Source organism: Mauremys mutica, chromosome 1 (genome assembly GCF_020497125.1).
Source record: "Mauremys mutica isolate MM-2020 ecotype Southern chromosome 1, ASM2049712v1, whole genome shotgun sequence".
Lineage (NCBI taxonomy): Eukaryota > Metazoa > Chordata > Testudines > Geoemydidae > Mauremys > Mauremys mutica.
Window position 1 is genome coordinate 5732669 of NC_059072.1, and position 21602 is coordinate 5754270.

General features: G+C 58.4%; 1 long non-coding RNA gene across 1 annotated transcript; it reads left to right on the top strand.

Annotated features, from left to right (window-relative positions):
- Positions 1–204: 204 nt before the first annotated feature.
- On the top strand, positions 205–6781 carry LOC123376352. The gene is made up of 3 exons (XR_006581759.1): positions 205–296; positions 1022–1215; positions 6713–6781. It is a non-coding gene; the product is annotated as an uncharacterized LOC123376352 (long non-coding RNA).
- The last annotated feature ends 14821 nt before the right edge of the window (positions 6782–21602 follow it).

Consider the following 21602-nt stretch of genomic DNA (forward strand, 5'->3'; position numbering starts at 1 on the left):
GGCTCCCAGCCCCCTGCTCTAACCACTAGACCCTGCTGCCTCCTTTGTTGTATAAACCCAAGGTACGATTACCTGGAACAGAGGTGTTAAGTCTGCACAGAGCCCTGTGGAGGCCTCACCCCCTGGGCATGCAGCTGTGAGGGCCTGTTCCCAGGTGCCTGGCTCCCTGGGGCGCTCTCTCAGCACTGGGGATACTGAGCGTTGCTTCCTGGCCTAGGTCATCGCGCGAGACGAGGAATCAGGGGAGACCACCAACACGACGGTCAACGTGGAGGTGCTGCGGCCGGGCCAGGCAGGTACGGAGCCGGCGGGATGCCCCGTGGGCCGGGTCTGTCTCCAGGGATGCGGCCAGCTGAGGCCAGGCAGCCGAAGCTCTGGGGGTGCAGTCTGGTCCCCGGGCGGCGGGGAGAAGAGGCCAGGGCCTCCCCAAACAGCTGGCCTGCCACCTTTGGGGACACCATCCCGAGGCCCTGCTCCCACTCGTCCTATTCCCCCCGAGGCCTCGCCCTCCCTCTGCCTCTCCCCATCCCTGCTCTGCCCGCATGGGGGCCTCACGGGAGAGGGTGGGACCTGGAGGAGGGGGCAAAGAGGCGCTAGCAGCGGGTGGGAGGAGCCTTGGGGGCTGGGGGTGGAGCTTTGGGGGGAGGAGTCTGAGCGGGGGCGGGCCTTGGGGCGGGGCCATGGTCCAGCTTGCACCCAGCCTCCCCAAATGGAGGAGTCACACACCTCCCATGGCCTGGTCCATGGGGACCTGAGTGGCCCCATCAGCACTGACCCATGCGTCCCCAGAGGAGATCACTGGGGAGTTTCCCCTCTCCCCCGAGGGCAGCTCTTCCAGCCCCGCTGCCAGGAAACCAAGGGGACGGTCGCCGCAGTGGGCGGGGGCCCAGAGCCCTCCCCCATCCCGGCCGGGAGGTCGGCTGCAAGACACGAGAGCCAGGGCGCGGGCGAGCAGGGTCCCAGCTGTGACGGCTGCTGCGGGAGCCCCTCTCTGATCGGGTCCCTGCCCTTCCCCCCGCAGCCCCCGTGGACCCTTCCGAAGCCGGGCAGAGCCAGGGCCCGCTGGACGTGGGGATCCTCGCTGGCAGCCTGGGGGCGCTGCTGCTGCTCACCGCCGCCATCCTCCTCCTCCTCATGCACGCCATGAAGAAGAGGCAGCGCCATCAGCAGGCCCTGGAGAGGGCCTCCCTGGCCATCGAGAAGCACCCCAACGTGGTAAGGACCCCCGGAGCGTGCATACCCCCTGCCCCCACCTCTGCTGGCTTTGCAGGCACTGGGGGGGCTCTGGGCTGCCAGGGGCCCTGGCCCAGCCCCCCGGGCGCTCTCACCAGGGCAGGGGGCACGTTCAGCTGGCTCGGGCTCCTCCCCGGGAGCCCAGGCCGGCCTGTGCCCGGGCTCACCCTGGCTGCCTTGTCCGCGTGGGACCTGCAGAGTCCTAGGGGTGTTCCCCGGTGCGGCTGAGGGTGACTTTCAAAAGCCTGCTCCGTGGAGAGTGTTCTGTGGGGAGAAATTCCCCCCCGGCGTGGGGGGGTCAGTGCCAGGGCAGGGCACCGGCTGACGTATGGAGGGGCCCCATTGGTGGGACTGAAGACAACCCAGCCGTTCCCATGAGGGAGACCGTGGGGGGGCTTTCAGGGGTGGCCCCTTGGCTGTCCACGGCACACGTCCGCCAGCCAGATGTCCGGCACAACCCATACTTTGTTGCTTACATCAGGGCCACCCGGATCCTGGGGGATCCTGCCCTGGCAGGCTGGGGCGTGTAGGAGGGCTGGTTGGTCCAGCAGAGGATGGTCCGTGAGAGCTGGAGAACCCTTGGCTGGCAGGATGGGTGGGGTCCACCGCTGTGGTTTCCCCACCCAGGTCTCCTCCTGAGGCCAGGCTAGGAGGGTGAAGGGGTGGGCCTGGTGCTCTCCCAAACATCTCCTCCCCCAGGCTGGGCAGCAGGAGACCCCAGTCCTGGCAGGAGAAAGGGGTGCGCCCACCCCTAGCCGGGTCCCTGTCTCCTATCCCCGGCGGCTGGGAGTTGGGAGCCAGCTGGAGGAATGCCCAGGAGAGTGGGTACCCCGTCTCGGGGGCATCACGCCCGTGGCCAGTGACAGCCTGATGTGCTGCGTGCCCAGCCCAGGTGGGCACCGGGCCCAGTGCTGCGTCTCGCCCTCTGCCTGCCCTCGAGGGCACTGGGGGTGATTAGCTGGAGAGCGCACGCTGAGCGGTGCTCCGGGCAGGGGTCTAACAGAGCCCTGGTCTCTGCTAACTCCTCACTGCAGGAGTCCAGTGCCCGGCGTCCAGGGCCAGGCAGGGGCAGCAGAGGGAAGTAGGTGCTGGGTGTCCGGCCCTTGTTCCGGCTCTGTGTTGGACAGACATGTCCCGGGACCTCCCCAGTACCGCTGGGCAGAGGGCAGCGTGAGGAGGGGGCTGGGGCTGGGGGCACTCAGAGCTTCTCTACTTGAACACTTCGGGGACGTCGCTACCGCATTGTCAACCCAGGGCGGGGGGAACCGGGCTTGTGAACTCCCTGTGTCCAAGCCTGCGCTTGAGTTTCCACACTGCAGCGTGAACCTGGGGTAACGGCGGCCGCGCCCGGGGCTCAGAGCCGCGCCCACGCGCCCGCGCTGCAGCGTGAACCTGGGGTAACGGTGGCTGCACCCGGGGCTCATAGCCGCGCCCACGCGCCCGCGCTGCCATGTGAACCTGGGGTAACAGCAGCTGCACCCGGCGCTCAGAGCCGCGCCCACGCGCCCGCGCTGCAGTGTGAACCTGGGGTAACAGCGGCTGCACCCGGGGCTCAGAGCCGCACCCACGCGCCCGCGCTGCAGCGTGAACCTGGGGTAACGGCGGCTGCACCCGGCGCTCAGAGCCGCACCCAGGCGCCCGCGCTGCAGCACAAACCTGGGGTGACGGCGGCTGCACGCGGGGCTCAGAGCCGCACCCACGCGCCCGCGCTGCAGCGTGAACCTGGGGTAACGGCGGCTGCACCCGGCGCTCAGAGCCGCACCCAGGTGCCCGCGCTGCAGCACAAACCTGGGGTGACGGCGGCTGCACGCAGGGCTCAGAGCCGCGCCCACGCGCCCGCGCTGCAGTGTGAACCTGGGGTAACGGCGGCTGCACCCGGGGCTCAGAGCCGCGCCCAGGCGCCCACACTGCAGTGTGAACCTGGGGTAACGGCGGCTGCACCCAGGGCTCAGAGCCGCGCCCAGGCGCCCACACTGCAGTGTGAACCTGGGGTAACGGCGGCTGCACCCAGGGCTCAGAGCCGCGCCCAGGCGCCCGTGTTGCAGTGTGAACCTGGGGTAACGGCGGCTGCACCCGGGGCTCAGAGCCGCGCCCAGGCACCCGAGTTGCAGTGTGAACCTGGGGTAACGGCGGCTGCACCCGGGGCTCAGAGCCGCGCCCAGGCGCCCGTGTTGCAGTGTGAACCTGGGGTAATGGCGGCTGCACCCAGGGCTCAGAGCCGCGCCCAGGCGCCCACACTGCAGCGTGAACCTGGGGTAACGGCGGCTGCACCCGGGCCTCGGAGCCGCGCCCAGGCGCCCGCGCTGCACTGTGCAGCCCTGCCTGGTGGCTGTAGCTTCAGCCTCCTCCCCGAGCTGGGGTCCCCAGCCAGCTGGGTGGCGGCTCTCCGGATTAGCTGATGGGGGGCGCTGCCGGATTAGCTGTGGCTGGGGGTGCTGATCACCCACCATTTTTTTCCCGTGGGTGTGCCAGACCCGGAGCACCCACAGAGTCGGCACCTCTGCTTTTCGCTTTCCCTCTGTCCTGTTCTCCTGTTTCATTCCACTCATTCGCTGTACAGCCTTGTCCATAATCATCCTGGGCACGGCCTGGCCCCTCCCCCAGCTCTGGGGACCCCCCTGCCCCAGCTCTGGGGACCCCTCATCCCTGTCTCTCAGCTGCTCTCCACTAGCAGGGGCGCCAGTTGTTAAGAATACCACGTCCTCCCCAAACCGTGCGGGCCTGCTCCTGCCCCACTACAGGCAGGTCCGTTGGCCTGGATTGGAACAGGAGTGATCCCAAACTGGGTCAGCTTGTTAGAGCCGATGGGGCTGGGAGCCAGGACTCCTGGGCTCTATCCCCACCGCTGGGAGTGGGGTCGAATGGTTAGAGCAGGGAGTTGAACCCAGGAGTCCTGGCTTCCTATCCCGGCTCCTGGCAGGGAATGAGATACACTGCTTAGATCCCTGCTACTGACTTGCTGTATGTTCCACGGCCAAATCCCAGCATGGCTTCAGGCCTCAGTTTCTCCACCTGTAAAATGGGTGTAATTGCCCCCCCCCCCCGGCTGTGCTGAGCAGCCTTCCACACAAGAGCAAATGAGTCAGTTCCCTTCCCCGATGAAGCCGCCCCTGGACCCGGCATTGCAGCCAGAGGCCTTGGCGTGTGATGGCCTGAGTGTGTTGCTGTTTCGCTGCGTTCTCATGCCTTGTGCTTCTCTCTTTCTCTCGCCCTCTGCTCGCCCTGCTGCCCGACAGAGCTTAAAGTGGTTCCAGCCGGTGAGTGCACAGCGGGGAGCATGGGCAGCGGGTGAACCCCCACTTCAGGGAGGCTAGCTCCCCGCCCCTTCCTCCTGAGGCCCCGCCCCCTAGCCCCCCTTGCCCGCCAGAGCCTCTCCCTGCCTCTACCCCGAGCCACTGGCCAGCCCAAGCCACCCCGGGCTGCCCGCTGGCTGGGCCCCAAGCTCCAGGCCGGCAACCTGAGCTGAGCCCCTGCCGGGAGAGGGGGAGCGAGGGCAGGGCCATGGCCTATCCCCACCGCCCCTGGGGGGAGACGCTGCCCCTCAGTAGGGGGCTGGCCAGGGGCTGCCTTGGCGAGCGACGGCCGGGGTCTGGAAACAGCCGCATCCTGGGGAGCCTGTGGCATCGCAGAGTGAGGGGCCTGCCCCCTCCCTCCTGAGCCAGCCTCCGCCCCCGGCGTCCCAGCGTGGGACGTGATTCTGGCAGAGCCCCTGGCCGATGGGCCCACCCTCATCTTCCTCCCGCCGTCGCGTTTCATTTGGCCCGGGCGCCGTCCCTTCGCCCCAGGAGCCGTGGCCTGGTCTGGCTCTGCCGCCGACCGGCCAGGTGGCCAAACGTGTCTGGCTGGCTGCCGCATTGGGAGTCTCCCCCCACCCCTTGGCCCTGGTTTTCACGGTGGTCAGGGCTGTGCCGGGGAGCTGCCCTGGGGTGAATTTGGGCAGAGGGGACCGCGGGATGCAGACGGCACGGTGGGGCCCGCAGCAGCACCCTCTGCCACGCGTGGCCCAATCGCAGGGTGGGGGCGAATTTCTTTCCTGCCCTGTCCGGTGCCCTGTGGCACGAGCCGGGGCCTCCTTTCGAGGGTCACCACAGGGGCTTCCAGCCCCGCCTTTGCGGCTGTGGGTGGCATTTGAAAACCACCGGTTGTGAGGGCTCCGTCAGGCTGGGCTCTGCTGCGGGTCTTCACAGCAGCTTCTCCCAGGCTGGGGTGAGAGCCGGCCCTCTGCCCGAGGTCTGTCCCTGCACCGAAGGAAGCTCAGCCGGGCCGGGCCGGATCCCACACCTTTGTTGTAGGGCTTGGGCTCCCCTTGGCAGCACCAGGCTCAGCCCTGTGGCCGGCACGAGCCCCCAGCCCTGCGGGGCCTCTCGCCAGGACCGTGCCAGGGCCAGCACTGTGTGGATGGGAAGTGAGAAATGGGGGTGTGGGACACATGTAATATAGAGGGGGGCATCCTGAAGGAGATGGGGCTTCATTTGGTGCATAGCGCGGGCACCGGCGCCGGAGAGGGGCTCCCCATTTGGGTGCGACTACACTGCAAGTCTCAGCCCCCAGGTCTCCAGACTCGGTTCGTGCTGTGGAGCAGGGGAGTTGTTCCCACTCGGTCTCTGAAACCCGGCTGCGGGGTGGGGCTCAGAGCACAGGCTCAGGCCGGGGCGGGAACGTCTACACGGCTCTTTTTCGCCCCGGAGCGCCAGCCCCGCGAGCCGGAGTCAGTTGTCCTGGGCTCGCAGACCCAGTGCAGTGTAGACGTCCCCTTAGATACTCGGTGCCTACACCGAGCTCTGGGGAGTGTCCCTCAGCCAGCCAGGCCGTGGGCCTGGTCACTGAGAATGACGGGTGGCGCAGGAGCCCGTCTGGTTTGCCACGAGGGGCAAACCAGATGCACCCTTCACTGGGCTTTGGAAACGTCTCGCCAGCCGTGACGGGCCGGGCTGGTGAATGTCAGCTGTCTCTGCGCCCGGTGGCACGGTCCGGTCACGGTCACGGTCTCTGGCACGGTGTCTCCATGCCGGGGCTGGGAGGGAGCCCCCTTGAACTGGAGCTGCTATTGGCAGCGTGGTTAGTTCCCCCTCCCGTGTGCGGCGCGGCGGGGCAGCCTGGGGGTGGGGAGCTGCCCTGTGCAGACGGCCAGTCCTAGCGCTAGGCCCACTTCGGTCCCCTGCCTGGCTGAGGCAGCCTTCGGCCGGGCCGGCGTGAGAGCAGCTCAGCCCCTGTCCACGCCCCGACGGGCCAGGCTCGAGATTCTTATTGTTGCTTAATTTATGATCATTTTAAGTCAATTGTTGAATTTTGCAGAATTGAACGTTGGGGTCTGACTCTGTTACCAGACGCGACAGCAACCCCCCCCACATACACAGCAAAGGCAGCTTGGGGGACGACTGCCCCCCTGTTCCCTTCCCAGCTAGCGTCAGAGTGGGGGAGGGTTTTCCTTTGGTGCACCCGCACTGTCAGAGCCTGATCCTTTCCCTCCATCCCACAGGTCAACGCCGGGAAGTCGGGCCCCCACCCCGGCAACGTTTACTTTCAGAACGAAGGCTACAGCGACCTGGGAGACGCAATGCCGGAGAGCGCCGGGGGCTGGGTGGGGAGGAGCGAGCCGGCTGAGACCAGCAAGGCGAACCCCCTGGCCAATTCCGTGGGGAAGGCCGACGGCTTGATGGGAGTGCGGAGCGGGGCAGGGTTAGCGTCCACGGAGAAGGGAGACAGCGCCGCGGCCACGCTCCCCAACGGGCAGACGCTCGAGCCGTCGGGGTGCAAAGACACCTGCCAAGACGACCAGGCACCACCCAGGAAGTGCAGCGCCAGCGCGGAGCCCGGCGCCGAGGAGGGCACCGCGGAGTCCCAGCCGGCAGGGGAGAAGGAGGAAGAGCCCCCGCCGCACGACTATCAGCCAGGCAGCCAGGAAAAGCCAACAGAGGCTGGGGCGGGAAGCGGGGAGACGGAGGTGGGGATGAGCAAACCTTTACCAGCCAGGCCGCAAGCTGCTGCAGGCCAGGGGGACGCAGGCTGGAGTGAACAGGAGCCACTGCCCACCAGCCAACCCCTGCCTAACTGCACTGCCAGCGAAGGGGGCTCTCCGGCCGAGGGGGCCCAGGCGACTAGCCAGAGCGCCGCTCCCTCCAGTGCCAGCCACGCCGACGCCAGCCACGCCGACGCCAGCCACGCCGACGCCAGCCTCCAGCCTCCGGCCCCAAGCGGGCAGCACGAGCCCCCGCCCAAGCTGCCGGTGCTGGAGGAGGTGAGCGAGGAGACGCTGGAGGAGGATGGCCCCAATCCCGGAGCGCCCACGTACCAAGATCCCCTGGCGCCCTTGCCCATCAGCGACGTCCGGATGCCGGTCACGTTGATGCAGCTCCTGGAGGATTCCATAGAGTGTTAACCCATCCGAGAGGGGCGAGCGCCTCGGCCGCGCGGAGCCGAGCCCAACACAGAGACTGTGGCTGGCGACCGGAGCCAGCCCTCCTGTAATGCCTGGAGAAGGGTGGGGCACCCCCCTCCCCGTTCCACAGCGCTAGAGTAAAGTCCAGTGTCCCACACGGTACCGAGCCCCGATGTGGAACAGGTCGGAGCATCCTGTGTCTTTCCCCAAAGTCCCTGGCCGCGGCGCACCTGGCATGGCTACAAAGGAGCCTTTGGCCTTTCCGGGTTGTAAAGAGACGTTTTTTAACGCAGGGCTGTGCGGGTGGATTGTGCGAGGTCGCGATTCGCCGAGGGCTGCCAGCTCTCCAGGACGGTCCTGGAGACTCCGGGAATTAAAGATCAGTCTGTTGTGTGATGAAACCTCCAGGAATACAGCCAGCCAAAACTGGCAACCCTAGATTTGCCGGGTCCGTGTCCAAAGCGCAAGCACGCCCAGGATCTGCCTGGGAGCTGAGATGCTGTTTGTGATGGCGAAACACCGGGCTCCTTCTGCCAACAAGCTGGGCCTGTCTCTGGTCCGTGTGTGTGGAGCACCTAGCACCGATCCCAGATACCCAGAATCCCCCAAACCCATCCCACTTCTGCCACCAGAGTCAGCAACACTCCCGCTGTTCAACTGAGCGGGCTCGGGCGCGGATCCAGCCGTTCTCCTCCCCAGAGGGAGCACCTGCTTTGCTCCCGTAGCGTCAGAACTTCGGCAGCAAATGGTTGAAATGGAAAGAGACAGACTGTGAGCTCGGTGCATGCTGGTGAGGTGCCCGGGGCCAGAACTGCCGTGAACGCCCGCCGTTACCCTGTATCTCTGTGAATACACCCTGTCGAAGGCTGCTTCTCTCCCATCTTTGCTTACTCAGCTGCGGTCACATCTCCTCTTAGAGTGGCACCGGTTGGTTTAGACAGGCTGCAAAGGGCTGGCTTTCCCCGGCCCCCCCAAGGCGCAAAGGGGCCCGGGTAACACTGGCGAGGGGGACACGAACCAAACCAAACCAAGAATGATGGCTCGGAAGCAGATCGGCGGATGGTGAGGGGGAGCCGGGCTGGGGGTGTCCCAACCCCTCACGATTTAAGATCTAAGCTACCCCACTGGTGGGCCATGGCGCCCCAGCCCCACTCGGAGCCCCCCCCCCCCCCCCCAGCTGGAGCCTCAGCAGGCCCGCGTCTCTGGTGTGTATAAAGCGCAGCCTCTGCCTCTGGTTTATTAAGATTTTGAAATTAAACCTGTTTTAAAAAAAAACACAATTGGCTTTTTTTCCTCGTGTGGTGCAACTGACATCGCGCAGCACTGGCAGGAGCCCAGCGTTCTGCTCCTGCCTCTGCCAGGGACTCGGCGAGTGACCTTGGGCACGTCCCGTCGCCCTGCTGTGCCTCAGTTTCCCCAGGTGTTACAAAGCAGGGATAAAAACGCTAACCCGCCTTTCGAAGGTGCTGCTGCGAAAGGCACCCGGGCAAGGGTTCGGTTGGTTATTGGAGCATTAGCATTAGCCCAGGAAGGCTTTGAAGACCGTTCCTGGCTGGACAAAGCAGCTTCACCAGTGAGCAGTGAGTTGCGGTTACTACCTTGTGGGTAATTAAGGGGATGGGCTGTGGAGAGTCACCCCACGGGAGACCTAGGGCTTGTATGTACAGATACCGGGCAGCCCTACAGGAATCCAGCTGCCAGATGAGGGCCCACGAACAGGTCCCGGCCGTTCAGAGTGTTTGCCCATCCGCCCGGTCTGACGTCCCCTCAGCGAACAAAGGAGCTGAGCAATCCCACAGCACCAGAGCAGCATTCCAGCAAACACCTTCCTGGGCGCCGGTGGCTGGGTAAGGCAGGTCCCAGGCACTGCCAAGGGCGGTCAGCCAGAGTACAACAGGTGTGTGCCTCTCCACCATGGTCATAGGGGCTCTCTGCCTCAGTTTCCCTGGCTGCTCAAGGGGATTGGCTCCCCATCTGCTCTGGAAACTCCAATGCTACTGGGGCAAATGAAGGGCAGAGCAATAGGAACCCAGACGGAGTCCAAACCTTCACCCCCATGGATGTGTGGGCAGGGGTGGGGGTGAGCAGGGGTGGAGCTTCAAATGCATGTGAGCTGGGGGAGGGGATACTCGGGGGGGCTTCTGGAGATAGCGGGGGATGGGCAGGATGGGGACGTGGAGTTATGATGGTGCCTGTGCCCAGGGAGGGCTCGCCTCAGGCCCGGAGGGGGTCCCCTTTTGGGGAGGAGGTGGGCCAGCAAAGGCTCCCCTGGAATGATAAGTCCTGCCTTCACTCCGTCTCTCTGGCATTAGCAGCCCTGCTCACGTGCCAGGCCCTAGGTCTCCCCTCATCCGGGGGTGAGCCCCACGGCTCTGCGATGCGAGATGGGAGCCCCCGGGCTCCAGCCCCCTGTGTCTCCCTGGGGCTCAGAGCTCAACCCCTGGCAGAGCGGTTGCCCCTTTGGGAGCGACGCAGCCGGCAGGGATTGGCACGACAAGCGGACACAGGCGTATCTTGTTAATCAAGTCCCGGTTCTGGAGGGCAGATTATAATTTTCTTCGATCTGGAGCCATTTGTTTCCGATATTTCCACTCGCTCCTCCTCGAGTCTCTGTTCTTCGTTAGATAAACATCCTTGTTTTCACTCTGTCTCCCCAAACCTACGCGTTGTGTGTCCAGCGGAGCTGGGAGCTGAGCTGGAACTGGGAAGCTGTGAATTCTAGGAGCGTCCGGTGGAGCCGAGGCTCGGGAGTGTCGTGTCCTGACTGTGTAGGAGCTTCTGGAAAGAATCCCACTGACGTCGCAAATCGCTTCACATTACGGCCTCCCAGACCACTGGTTTCTCGTTGCAGCTCTCAGATCACAGCATGCGGCTTCTGGACCCTTCGGGCACTGAACTCCGGCCATGTCTACGCTAGCACTCGGCAAAACTTTTGTCACTCAGGGGTGTAAAAAAACCCAATGTCCTGAGCGACATAAGTTTTGCCGACATTAACGCTCGTGTGCGCAGCGCTGTGTCGGTGGCAGATGCTCCCCGGCGACGTAGCTACCGCTGCTCGTTGAGCTGGTTTTCTGATGTTGCCAGGAGAGCTCTCTCCCCTCGGCATAACGCAGCTACGCGAGTGTTAAGCATAGACGTGGCCTCAGTCGCTACTAAACGCCCTGAACCTGCACTGGATAATGTGACGGTGCTGCCCAGGGGAGCCAGCTGAGGTCACTCGATTAGGCTGAACTGCAAACAAAACGGGGCAGACAAACCCCAGCAGCTGGTGGTTATTCCAATACTTAGATTTACCAACCAGCACAGAACAGCTTCTGTAGCACCTCACTGGTCACTCAGGAGTCCAAACCACGCAGTTCCCTTAAAGTGCCCAGCCTCAGGCCTCCGTCCAGACACACCTGTCAGATATGATGATGATTCCTGAAAATCTGATCTCATCATATAAAAGAAAAGGTTCTTCCAATCCCAAAGGATCAGCCCCATACCCAGGTCCAGTTATAACTTAGATCTTACCCAAAATACACGACACAGCCAATTCTTATTAACTCAACTAAAATTTATTAAAAAGGAAAAGAGAGAGAGAGTTGGTTAAAAGATCAATATACAGACAGACTTGAATTCAATTCTTGAGGTTCAGATACATGGCAGAGATGAGTTTGTAGTTGCCAAAAGTCCTTTCAGAAATAGTTCATAGTCCAATGTCCATATTCAGGGTGGCTCCAGTCAGTGACTGGGGATCTCAATCCTTGTGGCTTAAGGTTTCCCCCTCTTGAAACCCAAAGCAGATCTGAGATGAAGTAGGATCATGTCCCAGGCTTCTTATACATTTCCAGCAGACTCTTGGCCTGAGAAAACAATAGGCTTAACTCTCTGGAACATCCTGGCAATTAGCACAGGGTAATTTATCCATTAAACAGTTCGGATACAGGTTACCACAACCTTCCCAGAGACACAGAGACAATACTACTATTTCACTCAAGTATCATCATAAATGTTAATATTCCTTTTTTGATCTTTGAATTAAAACTATAGCAATAGACAAGACTTGTTTGCTGACATCACAAGACCTGAGCAAACATCTCCCCTTGAGATCTCTAACAATGCCGACTTGCATTTCAAAGCTCTGTTCATTTACAGATCTTCCTAACCAGTCCTTGAGGTTCACCCCTGGGTCAGGTCAGTCTGGGAGCTCATTAACTCTTTCTGGCCCTGCCGTCTTTCAAGGAGATATTAGATCAGACTCATAAGGTCACAGCAGCCTCTGATGTTTTCACGTGTAGCCGGCCTGATCCCCAGAGCTAACGGTGAGTGGGGGGTGACACGGGGGGAGCAGCTCAACCATCCCAGGGGGCTGGCCAGGGGCAGGACATTAGCCCTGCAGGGCAGGGGTGGGTGTGGCAGTGACATCATAAGGGCCTTTTGCAGCACCGCGGCTGATTGGTCAAAGGAGATCGGGAGGCGGTGACCTCACAGTGACAATGGCCAGGCAGGACAGGACAGGCTGCAGGGCAGGGACGGTCTCCGAGACCCCTGGGGCTTTGCTGCAGCCAGGCTCCTTCCCGGGGTCTCCCCCGGGGACTGAGGGAGGATTCAGGTTCAGGGACGTGAGCGCGAGGCCGGAGGAGCCTCTTCGGAGTTTCCCCCGTCCCAGGACTGGTGTAGCCTGAACACAGACGTCCCTGCTGAGACGCTCAGAGCCTCAGAGCGGTTTGGAACCTGCGCAGCCTGAGCCATCTGGTGCCGGCCAAATTCTAGGCCTGGAAAACACTAGGTGGCCTTTGTCCCTTAGAGTCACTGGGGACATTGGGGTTTGTGTCTCTCGGTTTCCCTTTTCCCTGCTTCCCTCCCTCCACGGGCGAGGCGGGGGCTGCGTCGTGGGATGCCCTCACAAAGCGATGGGACAGGGAGAGTGCTCTGACGGTGATCCCCACGGGCGATCCGGGCCCTCCCTTGGGCAGGTGGGGAGACCCCTCAGCCTCCCGCCCCGCAGAGTCTCACCGCTGACTGGCTGAGCTGGAGGGCTAGTGACAGGGAGGAGACTCAGGACTTTAAGACCCAGCAAATAAGCCACAACCAATCATCTCCTTGATTAATTGTGCTGCTCCTCTCCATTAGTTGTCTCTGAGCCATTCCTGGTTCTCCCTAATGTTTTAGTTCCTCTAAAACATTTGCGGAATCATTACTATGAACACGGTCGGTCCAAGGTTTCAGAGTGGTAGGCGTGTTAGAGACTAACATGTATTTGGGCATAAGCTTTTGTGGGCTAGAACCCACTTCCTCAGATGCATGGAGTGGAAAATACTGGAGCAGGTATAAATACATGAAAAGATGGGCGTCGCCTTACCAAGGGTGAGGTCAGTCTAACGAGACAATTCAATTAACAGCAGGATACCAAGGGAGGGAAAATTACTTTTGTAGTGGTAATGAGAGTAGCCCGTTGCCATCAGTTGACAAGAAGGTCTGTAGCTCATTTGAGACCACTTTATTCTGATCATTCAGTGTATGAAATTCAAGACTAAGGGTTAGTTTGAAAGTCAGGACTCCTGGGTCCTATTCCTAACTCTGCCCCTGTCTGGCTGTGTGACGGAAAACAAATCCCTGCACCTTTCTCCGCATTGTTTTTTCCCCTCTGTCAATTAGGGTAACAATCCTCTCAGACCTTTGGGGAGGTGTGACGATCCATTTGAGTGTCACTCGTAGCCGGGTATAATATGAGGTGTCCTATCATGGTGAGTCATGGCAGATTGTGACGTAATGCAGTAGAACCCCGTTTATGCAACCCTCCATTATCCGGCTCTTCATATTAACCAAACAGCCAGCGCCCCCAGGCTCAGAAGCAGGCGATTTCTCCTGTGGCCGCTAGATGATGCTACAGCTTCGCACTTTCCCATTCTCCGGATTATCCACATTTTCGATTATTTGATCAGGCCCCGGTCCCAATTGGATGTGATAAATGGGGTTCTGCTGTATAATAGCTGAAATATTCTACTTTATTTGTAGTTTATTATATTTAAATCATTAAGAGGAGCAGCAACGCCTCGTCCAACAAATAACGACCCTCTGTGACGGGGTGAACTCGCCCCACACTGCACAGGGAAAGGTTAACGCCACACTGTGGAAGCCACAGCCCTCCCCTGTTAGTGGCAAATTCCTAGTGTTTGTGTTTGTATTGTGTATATCATTGTGATTCATTGTACTTGTGTGGAATCCATTTTGTGACCCAACATGGAGCATTTGGTCACGTGACTGGAAGGGCAGTTGGAGCACTTCCCGCCCTTTTTAACGGTCAGTCATGGTGCCAGTGGTAAACACCAGATTTCCCCGGGGAAAGCACCGAAAACAGTAAAACGGGCGGGTGCGGGGGGCTGTTTTCTGCTTTACTGTGCTGATTCCAGCTGGGTGGGATTACCAATATCGCTGGGATTCAAACCAAGCTAATTGTTTGGCAGCTGCTTTTTCAAAGTGCTCTAAAAGCCACACAGCCACTCAGGTAGTCGGGAACTGTGGTGCCTCATTGGGGTCTGAGGGAGGATTAGTGGTGCAGTTTTGGCACCATTTGGTCCCGGGGTTTTCAAGTGACAATAATCCCTCTTCTCTGCCCGTGCAGGAGACGATCAGGACAGACCCTCTTAGCTCTACAAACGAAGAATGACTGCAGCGGGGTTAAATGTCTGTAGTGTTTGTGGCTTCCATTGTTCCCTGCCAAGAATAGAGGGGAATATGAGTGGTTATTTCTCTCCCCTTCCACCCCCGCTCAATTCCACACACCCTGGCTGTTGGGAACCAGGACATAGGCAGTCTGGCCTACTGGTCAGAGCAGGAGTCAGGTCTAGTGGGCAGAGCAGGCACCCAGGTCAGGGAACAAAAGTGGGGTCAGAACCAGAGCCAGCTGCCACGTTCTCGAGCCAGCATCAGAACAGGAATCAAAGCCGAGGATCAGAGCCGGGGTCAGATACCAAATGCCAGAGCCAAGGGTCGAGCCGGAATCCGAGTCAGAAGTCGGAGCTGGGGGTCGGAGCCAGGACTGGTAGCTGAGGGCCAGGAGTGAGCAGGAACCGGAGAAGGGGCCAGGACCAGGCTGGAAGCAGGAGCCAGGGGGAGCTAGGGCCGAGGCAGGAGCCAGGAGCGGAGCAGGGATCAGGACAGGATTGGATGTGGGTTGCCGGACGCAGGCAAGAGCAGGGTCTGCAGAGCAGGGAGTTTGCACAGTTGCCCGGACACCCCACCCGGCTCACTTCCTGGCTTACGTAGCGGGTGCGAGCCAGTCAGGTGGCCACAGGCCTTGGGTGCTCTGATAGGACTTCCCGTGGGGCCTGACCCCCCAGGACTAGCGAGATGCTGCTGCCCCAGGCTCCCTTGGTGGGGACGAGGGAGCGTCAGAGACCCAGGTCCTAGATCCTTACACCAGTGTGTTCTTGGTGCCCGCCCCCCGAACTCCACCTCTGCACTGGCAGATGAAATTCAGTGTTGAAAACCACAAAGCATTGCCCGTTGGAGGGGAAAGATTGAATTACTCGTACACCTTACAGGGCTCTAAATTAACTGTATCCATTAAGGACGGGACCGTGGCGTCGTTGCAGACTGAGCAGTGGGCAGCAGTGGCTGGAAAAGCAAAGGAGATGCTGGGATGCGCACGAATGCACAGGCGCAGGAACTAGGGGTGCAGCTGCACCCCCGGGGTTCACTGTGAAAAGTTTGCTGGTGCTGTTAGGAGGAACTGGCGTTATTCTGTGACTCCTGTGCTGCTCCCGTGTGGTGTGAGCGGGAATTGCACTGTCTGACATTCCTTTTGGACACGCACACGGTTAAAGTTTCCGTAGCTGCCTTTCAGCCCCCCCTATAAAAAGTGTTCCAGGGCCACTGCCAGAATGGGATGGAGAATATCACCGAAAGCAAACACAAGGCCTTAGCTGCTCCGCCTCCCCCGGGTGCCGTCTGCAGGGCTAGTCGGCCCCTCTCAGACAGGACATTGCAGAACTGGCGGTGAGTGACCAAGGGCCTGGAAACACGCTCCTAGGAGCGGAGATTGAAAGGACGGGATTGTGACATTCGAAAGGAGGTGACTAAGAGCGGGCGAGGCAGACGTCTAGAATACACTGAATGGTACAGAAAGTAGATGGGAAGCTTTTGTGCATCTCAGCAACTCTGGTCTTCCTAGCAGCTTCCTCAGGCCGAGTCCTTGTCCCACTGTCTCGCAAAGCACAGACATGACTAGACAGGATAGTTTGTGCCGGGCAATAGGATAAATGGCCCCAGATGTGCTTCTGCCCCAGGGAGTGCAGCATATGGGACGGTCTGAGTTGTGGCACTGGAGAGAATCACGCGCCTGTCGGTTCGTATCTTGGGACTGGCGATAGCAACTCGTTGGGGAGGGAACTGAGAGTGCACGGGAAGCCCCAGCCCCTTTCACAGCCTTTCCTGCGTAGCACCGGGGCTCCCCTGTGGGCAGCGCTTGCCAGAGTATTCCTGCAGTCGTGGGGTGAGCCGCGGCATCCCAGGAGTGGGGAACGGTCCTGTTAGTGTTCAAAGGGGAAATCGCCGGTTTCAGGAGAAGTCTCCTCCATCCCTGGTGTAGGACGGGAAGGGACGGCCTGGGTCACTGAGCCAGTCTGCTGCTGCTGCAGGCAACCCCGTCATGGAACGAGTGAGCAGGGAAGCTGCCCCGCACCCCCCCCCCCCTTGCAGGCAAGGCCACCTGGAACGCTGGGGCTTTAGGGGCTGTCGGGCCCTGGGCTAAGGGGGCCCTGGGGCCCTGGCCTGCAGCTCTAAAGCCTCTTTCGGAATATGGCCCTGAGTCCTCCGGCCCGTGGAGGAGCAGGGGCAGCCGTGCAGCCAGTGGCCGGAAAGAAGTGGCGCTTTCCCCTTCAAAGCCGACTGGAGAGAAGTGGCGCTTTGAAGGGGAAAGTGGTGCTTCTCTCCGGCCACTGGCTGTGCAGCTGCCCCTGCTCCTCCGGAGTCCTCCGGCCCGTGCTCGCAGGGCCGCATTCCGAAAGGGGCTTTAGAGCTGCAGACCAGGGCCCTGGGACCTCCCTTAGCCCAGGGCCCTGCAGTCCCTAAAGCCCCTGCGTTCTGGGTGGCCCTGCCCGGGGGAGAGGGGAAGGGCAGCTCCCAGAATCATGGCCGTGGGGATGGTGCTGCACTGTGCAGAGTCACCTGCACACCCCCTGCACCAAACAGGAGCTGCCCCAGGTAAGTGCTCTGCACCTCCTGCCTGCCCCAGCCCTGAGCCCCCTCCCGCACCCTAACTCCCAGACCCCACATTCCACCCTGAGCCCCCTCCCGCACCCTACCCCTAATCCAGACCTTCGAATCGCTGTATCGCAAAGTCTTAAACCAAGATTTTCAGAAATAATGAAGCATATTCAATCACATTGCTCTCACTAAAAATATTAATAATTGTTTTTTGTGAGAGCAAAAAGGTTTTTCGTACTGTTAATAAATAACACTTTTTTAAAAATATTGTTTTTCATCTTTATCTCATCCTTTTTTAATTTCTATTTTTTGTATGTTTTATAATGTACATAATATATTAGTGTAGTAGTACATGTATATATAATTTATACATATATTGGGGGTGCGTGCTCAAAATTTTTTTACTGGTAGGGGTGCACGATCAATAAAGTTTGGAGACCACTGCTCTAGAGGCTTGAAGTAAAACAGCACGAATAGCTTGACATCAAAACTGAAAAATAATTGGGAGCTCTGATGTATATTCGCTCATGCTACAAATAGGTTCTGATTCCTATAGCTGGCGAGAGGGAATTGCCAGAGAACAACACACAAGATAGGGGGAGGGATAGCTCAATGGTTTAAGCATTGGCCTGTTAAACCCAGGGTTGTGAGTTCAATCCTTGAGGGGGCCACTTAGGGATCTGGGGCAAAAATTGGTCCTGCTAGTGAAGGCAGGGGGCTGGACTTGATGACCTTTCAAGGTCCCTTCCAGTTCTAGGAGATTGGTATATCTCCAATTATTACCTTCCAGCATTGGAGTGAGGGACTCTGCACTTGATGACCTTTCAAGGTCCCTTCCAGTTCTAGGAGATTGGTATATCTCCAATTATTACCTTCCAGCATTGGAGTGAGGGACTTGAGCTCAGATTCTGAACTCTCATTCCCCTGCTCCTTCACACATGGGCATTCATTTGTTTCTGAATCATGGCACATAGTTCTAGTTGTTGCTAAATATTTATACTTGCTGCTCCTGGCTCCTAAATCAATAGCCTAAGACTTACCATATTGGCTCAGGCCATTGATCCGTGGCCTGGTATCCTGTCTCTGGCAGTGACTAGTCCTTGATGTTTCAGAAGGTAAAAGGAGAGAGGCAGGGAGAGCAAGATCTTTCTAGGTCTAATGCATGAAGTGATTTTCTATAAATAGTCTGAATTTGGATCAAGTGCTTGTGGTCAGAGACCTTGTGTTAATGTGTGTGTAAAACATTATGCATTCTTGTGACATTAAATAAGTAATAAATACTTGGCAATTACTAGAGCTAATTTTAAGGGAAATAATTAATCAAAATATCCCCTTATCCCTGTGGTGAGTCAGGATTGTGGCTGGAAAAGGTTTGTATTGCCTGAATGTGGAGGGCTCTTTGCTCTTGCCACTGGATGTTGGACTCCAGCACTTACCTGCATGCTTGGCAGTGCGCTAAACCAAGACAACATGGCTCCAGAGTCTTTTTAAACTGCCAAAGTGCTCTCTCCTGCCTCAACAGAGAATCTGCTGTTAACCTGGTGAGGAGTGGCTCCTACACCCGGCAGCCATGGAGGGATGAGCCAAAGGGAAACGAAGCCCCCCAGACTGGTGCACCTTCCACCTACGTATCTACCTACCTGAAAAGGTACCACCTGTAACATTTACAATAAGTTGCTTACAGAGCAAAACTGAAGTTCTTAACATGCCATTCAGGCTTTTGAGTGGCTGCTTTCTTTCTAATTGCTGCATTAGTGTGGCTGGCCTTGGTGTCCTCATTGCTTTCCCGCACCCAGCAGCAAACATCAGGGCCTGCTTAGCTTTTTCATTACAAACCCTGTCGTCTGCGACTTAGATTTTCATGGGTTTTAAAATATTGGGCTAAACTTTAAAAATTGCATTCACATAATTCAGATGCAAACTTTTTCAACAAATTATATTGGTGTAATTGTGTTAGATCGCTAAAAGCAAAATTCCTTGTAAGCCGAGGGTGCAGTAACAGAATTGTAAAATGCAGTCTTGTGGGGGCCCTAAACAGGTCTGGGAGTCCATTTCTAATGGTGTTGCATATTACTGCACAACTTTGGATAACAAAATATCCAAAAATAACTTGGAGCATTCCTGTTTCTCTTCTCTCCTATCTGTGCTGCTTCTCTTAAGTCCAAGGCCAGCAGCTTGAGCAGAAAATGAGTGCTCCAGAGTTCACGAGCATTAACAGCCAGACTTGTGAGGAATGTGACTGGTATCCAAAATCAGCCAACATAGTCCATTTCTTCTGGCAGCAGGAAAATAGCTTTTGTGCAGGTGCATGTGCCACTCTACATAGACAACTGCTGCTTGCTGATGGGATGGGGTGGCAGAGTCAGGAAAGAAATTTGCTCCGCATACAGCTTTTCCCAATTGGCCCTGATCATTATAAGTTTGGAAGGGAGAGGTTCACCTGGTATTGGCTGCTCCTGGACTGAGTGAACCAGGGGCCTTTATGACAAACGTTATATTCTAGACTCAATTGAGAGAGGGAGGAAACTTGCTACTAGTGAAGGGGGATGGTGAAATTTTCACCCCTGAACTTGCCTGGTGAAATGACAGGCTCACTCACAAGTGTGTTGCTTAAGACTTCAGTCTGTAAAACCATCACCGATTAGTGCAAGGGAAGTAAAGTCTACAATTTTAGATGATAGCCTTTTCATAGGATATGGCTATCTAGCTGCTGACTAAATGAAGTTGTTCATACAAAAGGGGAAGCAGCTGGATATTTTCAAAGCAGGAGACCTTTCTTGTGAGGCAGTGTTCCATTCCAATGAATTTACATCTGTCCTGGGATCTGATGCTGCCAGCCAGCGGTGTGTGCTTCTCTCTCACTTGACAGACAGACAGGTGGCAGCTGGTTGCAAGACTTTCACCTCTGCTGCCAGATTGTCTCTTAGGGTATGGCTACACTGGCGATTTGCAGCGCTGGAAAGCCTCCACCAGCGCTGCAATTAGTAAGTGGCCACACCTGCAAGGCACTTCCAGCGCTGCAACTCCCTGGCTGCAGCGCTGGCCGAACACCCCTCTCGGCATGGGGAATAAGGATTCCAGCGCTGGTGCTGCAGCGCTGGTCATCAAGTGTGGCCACACACCAGCGCTGTGATTGGCCTCCAGGGTATAAGGATGTATCCCAGAATGCCTGTTCAGCCACTCTGCTCATCAGGTCAGACTCTACTGCCCTGGCCTCAGGTGACCCGCCCTTTAAATGCCCCGGGAATTTTAAAAATCCCCTTCCTGTTTGCTCAGCCAGGTATGGAATGCAATCAGTGAATCTTTACAGGTGACCATGCCTCCACGTGGCAAACGAGCCCCAGCATGGAGCAATGGCGAGCTGATGGACCTCATCAGTGTTTGGGGGGAGGAATCTGTGCAGGCACAGCTGCGCTCTAGCCGTAAGAATTATGATACCTTTGCCCAGGTATCGAGAGCCATGATGGAAAGGGGCCATGAGCGTGACGCGGTGCAGTGCAGGGTAAAAGTAAAGGAGCTGCGGAGTGCCTATTGCAAAGCACGCGAGGGAAACCGCAGATCCGGCAGTGCCCCCACGACCTGCCGCTTTTACAAGGAGCTGGATGCGATTTATGGGGGTGACCCCTCTGTAAATCCAAGGACCACGATGGACAGTTCAGAGCCGGTAGAGGAGGGGGAGGGGGAGGGGGAGGCAGACAGTGAGGCTACTGTGGTGGGGGAAGCCAGCCCGGAGGAGGCATGCAGTCAGGAGCTCTTCTCAAGCCAGGAGGAAGCTAGCCAGTCGCAGCCCCTGGAACTTGGTGCAGAAGAATCACAGGAGCAGGTCCCAGGTAAGCAGCTTTTATTGCAATGCAAAGGTTTGGGGAGATTCGGGGGGATGGTATGGCTGCATGCCTGCATGCCTAGACATGGAATATCCCATTGATGTGGTCTATCACGTCGCAGTAATCTGCCTCTGTAATCTCTTCAAAAGTTTCTGCAAGAGCATAGGCAATTCGCGTGACCAAGTTTAAAGGGAGAGCCATTGTGGTCCCTGTCCCATTCAGGCTAACGCATCCGCGCCACTGTTCCAGGACGGGTGGGGGAACCATGCTTGCACAGAGGCACGCTGCATAAGGACCCGGGCGGAATCCGCATTGTTGTAGGAAACCCTCCCTTGCTTCTTTGGTAACCCGCAGAAGGGAGATATCTTCCAGTATTAAGTCCTGTGGGAAATGGAGGGAGTGTTTCAGTGCTGGTTTCCCCAACTGCATAGCGCGGCAGGCAGGAACCCCAGGAACCCCAGGGTTAACAAAGCCCCGAAACAGGCAGTCTAGCCATGAAGCAAGAAGCACCCTGCTCGAGCAGACCGCGGAAGGAAAGCCCAGGGTTAATTCCTGAGGGAGATGGAGGTGCTGCGTTTAAGAAAGCACCCCCCCTGCTCGAGCAGACCGCGGAAGGAAAGCCCAGGGTTAATTCCTGAGGGAGATGGAGGTGCTGCGTTTAAGAAAGCACCCCCCCTGCTCGAGCAGACTGCGGAAGGAAAGCCCAGGGTTAATTCCTGAGGGAGATGGAGGTGCTGCGTTTAAGAAAGCACCCCCCCTGCTCGAGCAGACTGCGGAAGGAAAGCCCAGGGTTAGTTCCTGAGGGAGATGGAGGTGCTGCGTTTAAGAAAGCACCCCCCCTGCTCGAGCAGACCGCGGAAGGAAAGCCCAGGGTTAATTCCTGAGGGAGATGGAGGTGCTGCGTTTAAGAAAGCACCCCCCCTGCTCGAGCAGACCGCGGAAGGAAAGCCCAGGGTTAATTCCTGAGGGAGATG